The 10,812-nt window shown below is 53.7% G+C and overlaps 1 protein-coding gene across 1 annotated transcript in view; it reads right to left on the bottom strand.

Moving 5' to 3' along the window:
• CASKIN2 (CASK interacting protein 2) overlaps positions 1–703 on the bottom strand; it is a 31,803-nt gene extending 31,100 nt beyond the window's left edge. Inside the window, exon 1 of the mRNA XM_027895589.1 lies at positions 663–703. The gene's annotated coding sequence lies outside the window, so the exon portion shown is untranslated. The remainder of the gene's footprint in view (positions 1–662) is intronic.
• Between the last annotated feature and the right edge of the window lie 10,109 nt (positions 704–10,812).

Here is a 10,812-nt window from a genome sequence, read left to right as displayed (position 1 = left end):
TACTCTTTATTTAAAAAGTCTGCACAGTCTCACTTGGAAAACAGCCCCGTGCTGCTGCCTACGGCTCCCGGAGCACGCGAGGCTCAGCGGGTAACTCGGAGGTACCGAGAGCTGCGAATGCTCATTCTCCACCTCCTCTTCAACCTCTCCGGAGAGGAGCAGCGAAGGTACAACTCAAGAAACACACAAAGCTGGAAAAGCAACAGCAAACAATCCCTCCCACACGAGCAGAGCTGAGCCTCCAGCCCAGGAATCCACCTGGAGAACGAAAGTATCCCAAACATTCCCGCAGCCAACGGCAGCGCCGGGAAAAAAAGGAGGGAGAGGAGGGGAAAAAACCCCCAAACAAACCCAAACCTGTTACATAAGTGGCCGAGGAAAGATGCGAGGGAGCTGCAGGCACCGACCCGAGTCTCGAGGGGCGGCGGGGGCATCTCGCCTTCCCCGGGAGGCCCCCGGGAACCCCGCTCCGGGCGCGACTCGGGCAGCGAGGGGGGCACTGGCCAAGCCTCCGCCTCCCCGGGCCCCGAGACCCCTGGGCGGGGCGGCTCCTTCCCCCCGGGGGGCTCGGTGAGGATTTCAGCCCCCACCGAGACGAGTCGCTCCGTCTCTCCTGCGAGCGGCCCGATCCCGGCGGGCCCCGCCGTCCCGGTCCCACTCACCTGGCGGCGCTCCCAGCCCGCCGCACCGGGGCGAACCGAACCGCGCCGGGGCGAACCGAGCGCCCCGCACCGCTCCGCACCCGACCGAGCCGTGAGGCGCCGCTCCGAGAAGTGCTGAGCCGAGCTCAGCCCAGCCCGGCAGCAACTTCCCGAGCCGCGCGGGGCGGGAGCGGGGCCGGTACCGGAGCAGAGCGGCGGGTCCCGGCTCGCAGGCGGCGCGGAGCTCGGCAAAGTCCCGCTCGGGCCGGCCCCGTCCCGGCAGGAAATCCCTCCCCGGCCCGGCCTGATTGGAAAAGCCCGGCGGGTTGTGCGGCGGGGCCGGGCCGGGGCGGCTGTCACTCACCGTGATGCGGCGGCGGAGCGGGGCAGGGGCCGGGCCGCCCATCCCGCCGCACCGGCACCGCTCCGCCCCCGGCCGGGGGTGCCCGGGGCTCCCGGGGGAGCGGTTCGCTTTGAGGAAGGTCCGGCTGGAGAGACAACGCCGCCCGAGACCGGCGGAGGGACTGGCGTGGTATGAGACCGACTCGGTGCGTGATCCTCCACCTTCGGACCGGGACCGGTCCGGTAGAAGGTTCCCCCACTGCCGATCCAGGACCGACCCAGTGGTTCGTGTCCGGCTCCGTTGGGCAATCCTCCATCCTCAATCCATGGCTGACCCGGTGATCTGGGACTTGCACGGTACGGGACCAATCCAGTGAGTGATCCTCCGTGCTTTACCAGTGATTACCCAATGCTTCAGGACTGGCCCTGGAGAGAGATGCCCCCATCTTCGATCCGGGAACGACACGGTGGTCTGGGAACCAGCCCCGGGGGACAATCCCCCACCTTCAGCCACACTGACCCCATCAGCCCTTTGCCCCTTCCACACCCAGCCCCTGCAAGGCAGCGGGGCTGCACAAAGCCACTCATAGCACTCATGGGACCAAGATCCACCGACCCCCAGCTGTCCAAGCCCTAAATTAATCCTACTCTCACAAAGCACTAAAACCACCAAAAATCACCCATTTCTGCCAATCTTCAACAGAAACAGTGGAGGCAAGTGCTCCCCCGAGCATAGTTCTTTTAAAACAAGAGGTTGCCTAATAAAGCTGGACAGTTTTTGTTGCATGATACCATTGGATTATCATCAACTAATCAGATTAAAAACACATGGAGGCTTTGGTTTTATTCACTAAGTGCCCAGCCTGCAGCTTCCTGGGGGAGTTGCAACGATCCTGTACCTCCTTGAACCAGGCCCCGAGACATTTCACCAAATGATGGTTTCATGAGCAATCCCAATGAGGGGGATCCCTGGCAAGGAGGAGGGACTGACGTTTCAGGACACACCCTGTCTTTTCAGTTCAGGAATAAAGAGATTATTATGCACATCTAATTATAAATGTCAACATTGTACGGCTGCTACGTTTAAACACGGAGCTCTAAGTAGCCCTGCTAGGAAGGGCTGTGAAGTGAAAGGTCTTGTTATTCCTCCTCTGAGTTTTGCCAGAGCTTGTAAAGCGCAGTGACATTTATAATAATCCCCTGAATTTATGTAGCACCTCTTGTCCTTTTAAGGATCTTAATTAAGCTTTGCAGCTCCCTGAGCACAGACTAAACCCACTTTGCAAAAGAGGAGCCCAGACCTTGCTTTGTACAAAATGTGTGTCCCGCCTCAGGCAGGGGTAGGACTTTTTCACCCAACGACCTCCGGCACACGCTGTTATACCACAGTAAGGGCACACCATGCTGATATTCCCATCTAAAACTTGTCTCTGCAGTTAGACTAGCATGGTTAAACCTGGGTAATTTAAGCTTTAATTTCTGGTGTCACACAAGCCTTTGGAATGGAGGGTGCCACTGGAGGGTTTACTAGAAATCAACGATTTCTAGCACAACCTTTGAACATTCAACCACATATTGGAGCTCCTGACACTGCACTGAAGCCCAAGGCCTTCGCTCTACGTCCCTGCCCGCAGGCAGCTGAGTGGGAAGGAGCAGGCAGCAGCCCCCATTTCCTATCATGTATCCCAGTTTTCCATCGACTCTTGAAGGCTGAACAGCTGGTTGGTGACCCCAGCACAAAGACCTGCCAGGGGCTCCAGCTGTGTCCACCTTGCAGAGCTGACAGACCCACCGTGACATTTATTCTCCTGTGTCTGCAGAGCAGATGCTGAGAGCATCGATTGAGTTTCCGTTGCAGAGAAACCCCTTTAAAAATTTTCTCCCTTCTCTGTACCAGGATAAAATGTTCAGAGTTTGGCGGGGGGAGGAGGGGTTGGGGTGGAGGCACCCTTGTGGGGCAGTTTCTGCCCTCAGGCCCTGCAGAAGGGTGCCCAAAGTAACACGGGCTTGTGTCCCCCACTTTGGGAGTGGGGCCTGGGGGCTCCACCCGGGTAGAGCTGCTCAGCGCGGCGGGCTCGTGCTTTGCAGCTCCTCAGATCGATGTTGCCATCTAGAGGTCCCTGTTAAAGCATCGTCTCTTTGTAAAAGTATTGGGGGAAAGGTTGTTTGGGGGTTTGTTTGTTTGGTTGGTTTTGGTGTGGTTTTTTTGTTGTTGGGGTTTTTTTATATAATGCAACATTTCAAAGCAGCTTTTTTGGGTTGGCCCATGTTTTGGGTGGCTGCTTGATGGCTACAGCTCACCCTGGTTCATCTCGCAGCTCCAGCAGCTGTGCAAACCCCTCCTCTCTACTCTGAGATTATTTTGAGATGGGGTAAAACACTCAAAAGCAATGCATTTGCTGCCAGGCAGGAAAGCAACCACAAAGGAAGAAGCAATACACCCAGCGGCATCCACGGCAGCTCCATGTCCAGTGCTGGCTCCAGGGGAGGCAGTGACGGACACAGGTCCAAATCTGAGAGTTCAAGACTCCCAGTCCTCAGTCTCACCCATGAAAGCCAAACTTGGAAGTTCATGGCCATCTCATCCCCACCGAGTGGGTAGGAGGTCTGCAAAGGCCCATACCAGACATCTAAAACATTTAAAGTATGTTATGAACCAGCTGGATGGAAACACACTTCTCCCCTCTCAGCTGTGGCTCAGGCTTCTCCTTTCACTGCTGTTTTTTTGAAGCAAGCCCAGCTCGACTCAAAGATTTGCTGCAACCCCAAGGCTGCATCTCCCACCAGGGCAGGGTGAGGCTCAGACTAACGAGGGAACAGCAGCAGCTGGATAGCCAGACAGGATTGTTTCCCCTGGGTGGGTGTGCAGACACCACTGCCCAGACACTCCTAATTCAGGGTCAGAGCAGGGCTGGGCACTGGTACCTGCACACCCACAAAGGCAGCATTACCATGACAGGGGCTGTGACACCCCCCATTGGGATCTGTCCTGCAGAGAGGAGGGTGCAGGCTGAGGAGGAAGCAGAGCACAGAAGAGCCTCTCCTGTACTGAATCAGGCCATGCATGGCAGAAAGCAGGTTATTGCCCAGATTTAAAGCCACCCACAGGAGCCTTTCCTGCAGCTCCTGACACTGATTCTCACATCACCTGGCTCTCTGAGCACAGGCAGGTGATGGGTGCCCCACTGCTGGGCTTCGCTCCTGTCCTTAAGCAGCAAAGCAAGTCTCAGTCACATTCCTCATCCTCAGAAATCATATCCCATCCCCAGGAACCTTTTCTTGCATAGGCATCCATCCCCTCCCACATTACATCCAGGCCAGGCATTTCCCACCCAGCTCAACATTCCACATGGCTGGCAGCAATGTCAAGGGCAAAGCTAGAGCAGGATGGGGGATCTGGACACAAAGGTGCTTACGCAGGCATTTCCTCCATCGCCTCTTATACACCCTCCTGGCAATAGCTGCTGCTGGAAGAAGTCCAAGAAGATAAATTAGGGGGGGTTGATCAAGAGAGAGATGCAGTGCCCACAAGGAGGAGGAGCAGGATCACAGCTCCCAGAGACCAGGCTCTGGCAGAGAAGAGTTTGGGCCAGTTTGGCCCCAGACACCTCCTCCCACCACACCACGTGCAGCACAGCTGGTGCCTGCAGCCTCTGGCTGGCCATTGCCACCAGGAGGGCTTCAGTGCCAGGATACATCCCAGACCCAGGCCAGGACTGGACACAACTCCACGTGCATGTGCACCATGAAGCTGAACATCAGCCATGGTATGAAATGGAGTAGTGATCGTCCTTAGCAGGGCTGGTGGTACCTGCTGGTGGCAAACAGGTACATAAACCCACCTGGAGCCAGTTCTCAGGCAGGTAACAGGGCTTTGGAGGTGATTTAGAAAGCTTTGCTCAGCTAGTATCCTTTGCAGCAAAGAATTTCCCCCCTCCAAAGTGAAATCAGGTAACCAGCCCTCAGTTACGTCATCCCAGGGCAGTCCAGTTCCAAGATCCTTTGAAAAGCAACTCCACAGCTTTGGCTCGAACACGTGCGAGCCGGGAGGTACAGCCTGCACCAGCCTCTGCCCTGGCACAGCAAACCCTACCCACATTCCCTTCCCAGTATCCACATGGGAACCTGGGGAAGGTGCTGGCACGGGGCTCCCAGCAGGAGCATCCCTCCCACGTGCCAATGCCCGGCTCCCTCTGGACTCACCTCTCTAGGCACACGTGTGCTGCTGCTCACACTGTCCTTCCCATCTGCCTTCCTCCTCTTCCTCCTCCCCGAGCTTCCCTGTGCTGACAGCCACTTCTTTCTGGTCTTGTGCCTTTCTTTTCTCTCTGTCTCCCTTGCTTAGTCCCTCACTCAGGAAATTAAAGATAATCCTCCCTTTTTTTTGCAGCCGGATTCCCTGTTTAACATTCGCTGTGTGTGCTTGCACTGATTCAAAACGGGATTAGACTTTCTGTTGCTTTGATGTCAGTTGGGCTTTGCACTTAAGGCAGAAGGGGGGGGGGAAGAAAATGTCTGTTAACAAACCTCTTGGATTCTACCCATCCTGGAAATGAGGGTCAGGCACATTTACCTGCAGAAACAGCCCCCTTCCAGGATCGGTGCTGGGGGATCAAACCACACTGCAGCCCCAGCACTAGGAGTTATTCTTTGGAAACACCCAAATTTCACCCTGGCTCCATTATCATCCAGCTGCGTGGAGGCTGAATGTCTCCCATGGGGAGGGAGGTGTCATTAATCATCAGGAAACCACAACTCGTTGGCTGTCAGTGAATATTGCAACCTCCAGCTGCCACGCAGCGGGAGCGTGTGGGCCACCGGCATCGCTCCAATATATCAGGGCTCAGGGGTCCCCACGGGGAATACCCCGAGCTGCTTGTTTCTAAGGGAGAAGCAGGTGCTGCAGGATGGCTAGAACGGAAATCCATTCCCTGCTCCCTGTGGCGTGACACCTGTGCTACAGCACAGTCCATGACTTTCCAGGACATTTCCGTCTGCTTCCTTGGGCCTGAGCTGCTCCCTTTGGAGGACGAGGATTTGGGGTTGTTCTTGCTGCTGTTCCCTCCAACACCAGTCCAAAGCAGATGGAGAACATTTTCCTCATGTTGCCTGCAAATATCTTGCTTTGTTTCCAAGGCACTGCTCCTTGAGTCCACGATGTCCAAAGCAGTATGTGGCACAGTTTGGAGCTGGAACGTGATCCCACACCAGAAAAAGAGCCTTTTGCAAGGGATTCTGCAGACCTACAACCAGGGCTGGGATTTGATACTGGGTCCTATTCCTGCTCGGTTTCCAGGGGCTCACAGGTTGTTTCTGCTGCCTGATGCTCCAGCTCCATTCCCACCAGAGCTTCACTGCACAGACAGCTTGGTCTCCTCTGGCTAACAGGCAGATCTGAGGGCTGCAGAACTGGAGATATTTGGGTGCAGCTGAAACCATCCCAGGACCTTCTGCAAGCTGTTTGAAAGAGCAGCTCCGTGGATGAACATGATCCAGCCATGACCAGAACCCACCTCTCAGCTCTGAGCCCTGTGAGAGGCACAGCCAGTGCCTGCGGAGCAGGGACACACCACAGCTCTCCTGGGATTCTGGCAGCTGCAGTCTCTGTCACCTGCACCACACCACTGCACTACAGCCCGACTGGCACCACCACCACGCCGGGCATCCTCCAGGACCGCCCAGGGACGCGGGACATGCCTTTGCCAAGAGCACAGTGTCTAATCCATTTTGCCCGGTGCACACTCACAGACTTGATTAATGTCTGCAATGAGCTCCATCCATCATCAGGGAGTAAAGGAGATTAGCTCTGCAGCACGCCTGCCTCGCGTTGATCCCATTCTCCAGGCCTCCTGATTAATGGCGAGGCCGCCTTATCTGCCGGGCCAGGAAACACGAATATCCGGGTTGCCTGGGGATGAAGGGGAGCTGCGGCTGCCCGGGCTGCACACACAGCACGCTCTGCCGTGGGGGCCGTGCTGATGCACCCCTGCTTCCCACACTACCAGCTCTGCTCCCCACTCTGGTTGGTCCCCCTACTCCCATTGCTCCCTGCCTCTCTGCACCCTCCGTTCCTTCCTCCCAGCCCCGGGGAAGCACTGATGCATCCACGCAGGAATGCGGTGCTGAAAACCAAAGTCTGGGGCTCCATTTTCCCTCGACAGTCAGAGGAGAAGATGTCGCTCCTCCCATCCATGGAGGGAATTCGGATGAGCTGATTTGGAGGCCTGGAATAACCCAGGCAAATCCCCTCCTGGGGCTGCGGGCGAGGTTGTGTCTGACCAGCGCTGCGGAGAGCGACCGCTCGGCCGAGCTCTTTCCCAGGAGGACACGCGTGTAAAGTGGATGCAGGGAATTAGCAGTGCCATCTGGATGGGCTCCAGCTCCTGCCCCTGGCTCGCTGCTGATGCTTCATTAACAGCTCCCTCCTTTCAGCTCCCGTCTCCTTGGCTTCTGCTGTGATCAGCTGGGCTGGAGTTTTGTTGTCTTGGGTTTTTTCCAAGTGGAAATTATTTCTCATTTCTTTTAACAATCCGGACACAGGGAAAGAGACAGGAGAGGAAGGAATTTCTAGGAGATGAAAGGGCAGGATTAAGGACACAGCTTTCGCTTTGTTATCCCTCTAGTGTGGCTAAGAAATTCCTTTCAGAAGAAGGCTTTAATTAACTGTGTTTTTCTGATGGGAAAAAATCCTGGACCTAGAGATAGGTCTGGTTTCTTGGGTCTGCTGACAACCCTGGCTGCAACCTCAGCAGCCCAGATTGGTACACACACACACGCTTTTATACAAAACTTAGCACAGTATATTTAAATTTGCTTTACAAAGGCACTCATTGTCACCCCAGTCTGGAAAATAAGGCATAGAGAAAAAAACCCAGGCACGAGCAGGCTCCTGTGCACGGTGCCAACAGAAAGAGGATCCAAGTGCACTGAACCACAGGGCTACGGTGGCTCAAGATGTGGGAAGGGGCCTTTGTGTAGAGGAATAACCCAGGGCAGGAGGCAGTAGAAATATCTCTGTTGCCTTCTAGACCAACAGCCCTTCTCAAGCAGCAGGAAAAATCAGGAGGAGAGGAGAGGAGAGAAAGAGGCCCAGTGGCAAACTGGGACATTTAGAAAGCGTTGCAGTGATGTATCCGCATCCTCTACTGCTGCAAAACCCTTCAGGATCTGAGTCAATCAAAAATAACATTTGGGGTTGATTTTTATCCAGATGAACTCTCTCCAAATATTTTAAGGCAACCAGCAGAACAGCGAACTTCTGCTTGTTTAACCCTTCTCCTGAAACCTGCACTGATTCTGAAAGAAAGCACCTTGTTCTGTGAGCCTGACCTGCAAAACTGGACATGGCACCAGGTCTGTCCACCTGCATCATCACCCTGGACATCTCCCTGTGCCCCAAACCACTCAGCCTTTCTGCAGCTCAACTTGCTACGTAGACATAGACGTTAAAGACTGGGAACACACAAAGATTTCCAGACAAAACTCCCAGTTTACACAACAGGAACTCCCACCGTGGAAACATCCCACTGGGTCCCCCCTGAGAATCATGCTGGCCTTTTCCTGAGCCGTGTTAAACAGGGAGCTCACACTGAACCCACTTCTTGCTCCTCTCCTGTATTTCCAACTAATGAACTCCCAGCTGATAACAAACGCCAGTTGCTGCTGCTGGAACACAGAATCAGCACAGAACATCTGCCTCTGCTCTCAGTGTTTAACCGCCCAAGAGGCAAAGAGGTTCGGCAATTATTGTTTTCATAAGTGAGCATCATTTTACTTTTTCATTGTCATTTTAAAAGGTTCCCACCTCTTCCAGTGCCCTCAGTCACTGCCTCCAACCCTGGCAGATGCCTCCACGCCCTGGAGCAGTACAGGGAACATATGGCTGGTTTGCCTGGGGGGAAATGGAGAGGAAAGAAACATCTGGCTGCTCCAGTGACCCAACTGCTGAACTGAGCAGAGCTTTTCCTGGAGCCTGCAGGTCCAAGTCAGGAGGGTTTCCCATTCCATGTCATTAACATCCCACCACCATTAACAGCCCCCTCGACACAAGACTTCAGTCTCACTTGTGATCTAATTTCTTATTAATTTTATAGGTTTTGTGCTTCTCCACATCTCCTGCAACCTAAGGATTTCCTAGGACATGCTGTATCAAATGCTTTACTGGACCTCAAGTAGATTCAATGTACCACAGCTCCACAATCAGCTATCACCGCTTTCCTCCCCACTGCCCCTGCTCAGAACTAGGCAGCAGGATTGCAGCCTCTGGTTATAAAACACCACCTTTTTTTTTAATAGGTCTGTCATAAATCCTTGCACTTGGATTTGCAATTTCATGTGACAGCTCTTTCCAGACACCGAATGGAGTTTTATCTCGTCTCCCTGACTTGAACCTCTCAGGATTTTTAGTTTTGCCTCATCTTGGATCTGTAATTTCCATTTCCAAGCTCAACAACATCCTAATTCTCATTGAAAAGAGGGATGGCAGAACACTCATTTTGTGGTGGGCAGACATCTATTCTCAGCCAGCAACTCCCCACATCAATCCTCCTGCTCTGCCTCCTCTTGAGCCCCGTGCACAGTTACCCCCAAGCTACAGATCCGAGCCAAAACTTCCCCCTCAGCCCCCAGTTCAGACTCATGAGGAATTCAGGTTACAGCTGCCTCTTCCTTGTGCTAATGCCTGTTCTCGTGGAAGGGAATCAGTGACTAACACCATATATATACCCTGTGGCAGCATTTGTCTCCCTGGGGGCTTCTGGCTGTTCCTGTCCAACGTCAGGAGCTGCCGGCACCTCCTTATCTCTGACAACGGGATCTGCCCGTTCCATGGAGGGCACATCCACATCCCTGACCTCAGCACACCGGCTGCACACAGCCCTGGAGCCCGCCTGCTTCCTCATCACAGGGCAAGCTCTGCTTAGCCCCTTGTTATTTTTGGCTGTGCTTTTGTCTCTGGGATGCTCTAACCTTTAGCAATGAAAACAAAACCACAGAAGGTGCTGCCCTGGCCTTTGGCTTGCTGTGAGCAGCCAGGATGGGCAGAGGCTGAGGGCTAAAACCTCAAATTAGTGGCGTGGGACTGGAATGAGCCAGGACTGACCAGGCAGCTTAGACCTGTCATTTCAAGGGCAGGAACCTGCGGGGAGACAGGAGGTGGTCATCTGGTTTCAGATAAATGCCCACTTTATGCTAATTAATTAGAAATTCAGAGTGGGTAACAGGAGAGTTTAGATGACTGTTAAGGTAAATTATTCCTGTAAAGCCATGTGTGGTTATTGAGCAGCCAAAAAAGGGAATTCACCTGCTGCCTTGATCAGAGATACTCATGTAAAAGAGAAAGCAGAGCTCAGCAGTTGGGAAACCAGGAGCTTGCTCATGGCCCAGTGTTCACTAAGACCAGGATCACATGGTAGCACTGACCTGAATCGAGTCAGGCACCAAGACACAGCAGCAACTTCTTTCTAACCAGCCAGACCATACCAGCTGTGCACATCTCAATCAGTGACAGCACCTGAGTCACCACCAAGCTACTCCTCCAACTTCGAGGTTTTCTGTGGTTTGGGTTTTTAAAAATTGAATGGTCACATCCAGGACACATCCCTCTGTAAGGATGTAAACAGTTGTGCTGGGATAAGCAAACATTGCAGGAAGATGGATAAGATGCTGCCTAAGCCAGGGCTGCTGTAGAGAGAATTACTGACAATTTTTGGCCTCAAGCTCAGCATATAGCTTTAGGGAAATTATTTAACTTCGCCACATGACATTCTCCTTCCCTGTAGGTGAGAAATGATAGCAAAGATCCACTTTCCAGAATCAAGGGAGGCAAAGT

Source organism: Empidonax traillii, unplaced genomic scaffold (assembly GCF_003031625.1).
Source record: "Empidonax traillii isolate 1590-97213 ecotype Southwest subspecies unplaced genomic scaffold, ASM303162v1 scaffold462:size771534, whole genome shotgun sequence".
NCBI classification, from domain to species: Eukaryota; Metazoa; Chordata; class Aves; order Passeriformes; family Tyrannidae; genus Empidonax; species Empidonax traillii.
The sequence above is the reverse complement of the archived record's forward strand: the minus strand, read 5'-3'. Positions and strand labels throughout refer to the sequence as shown.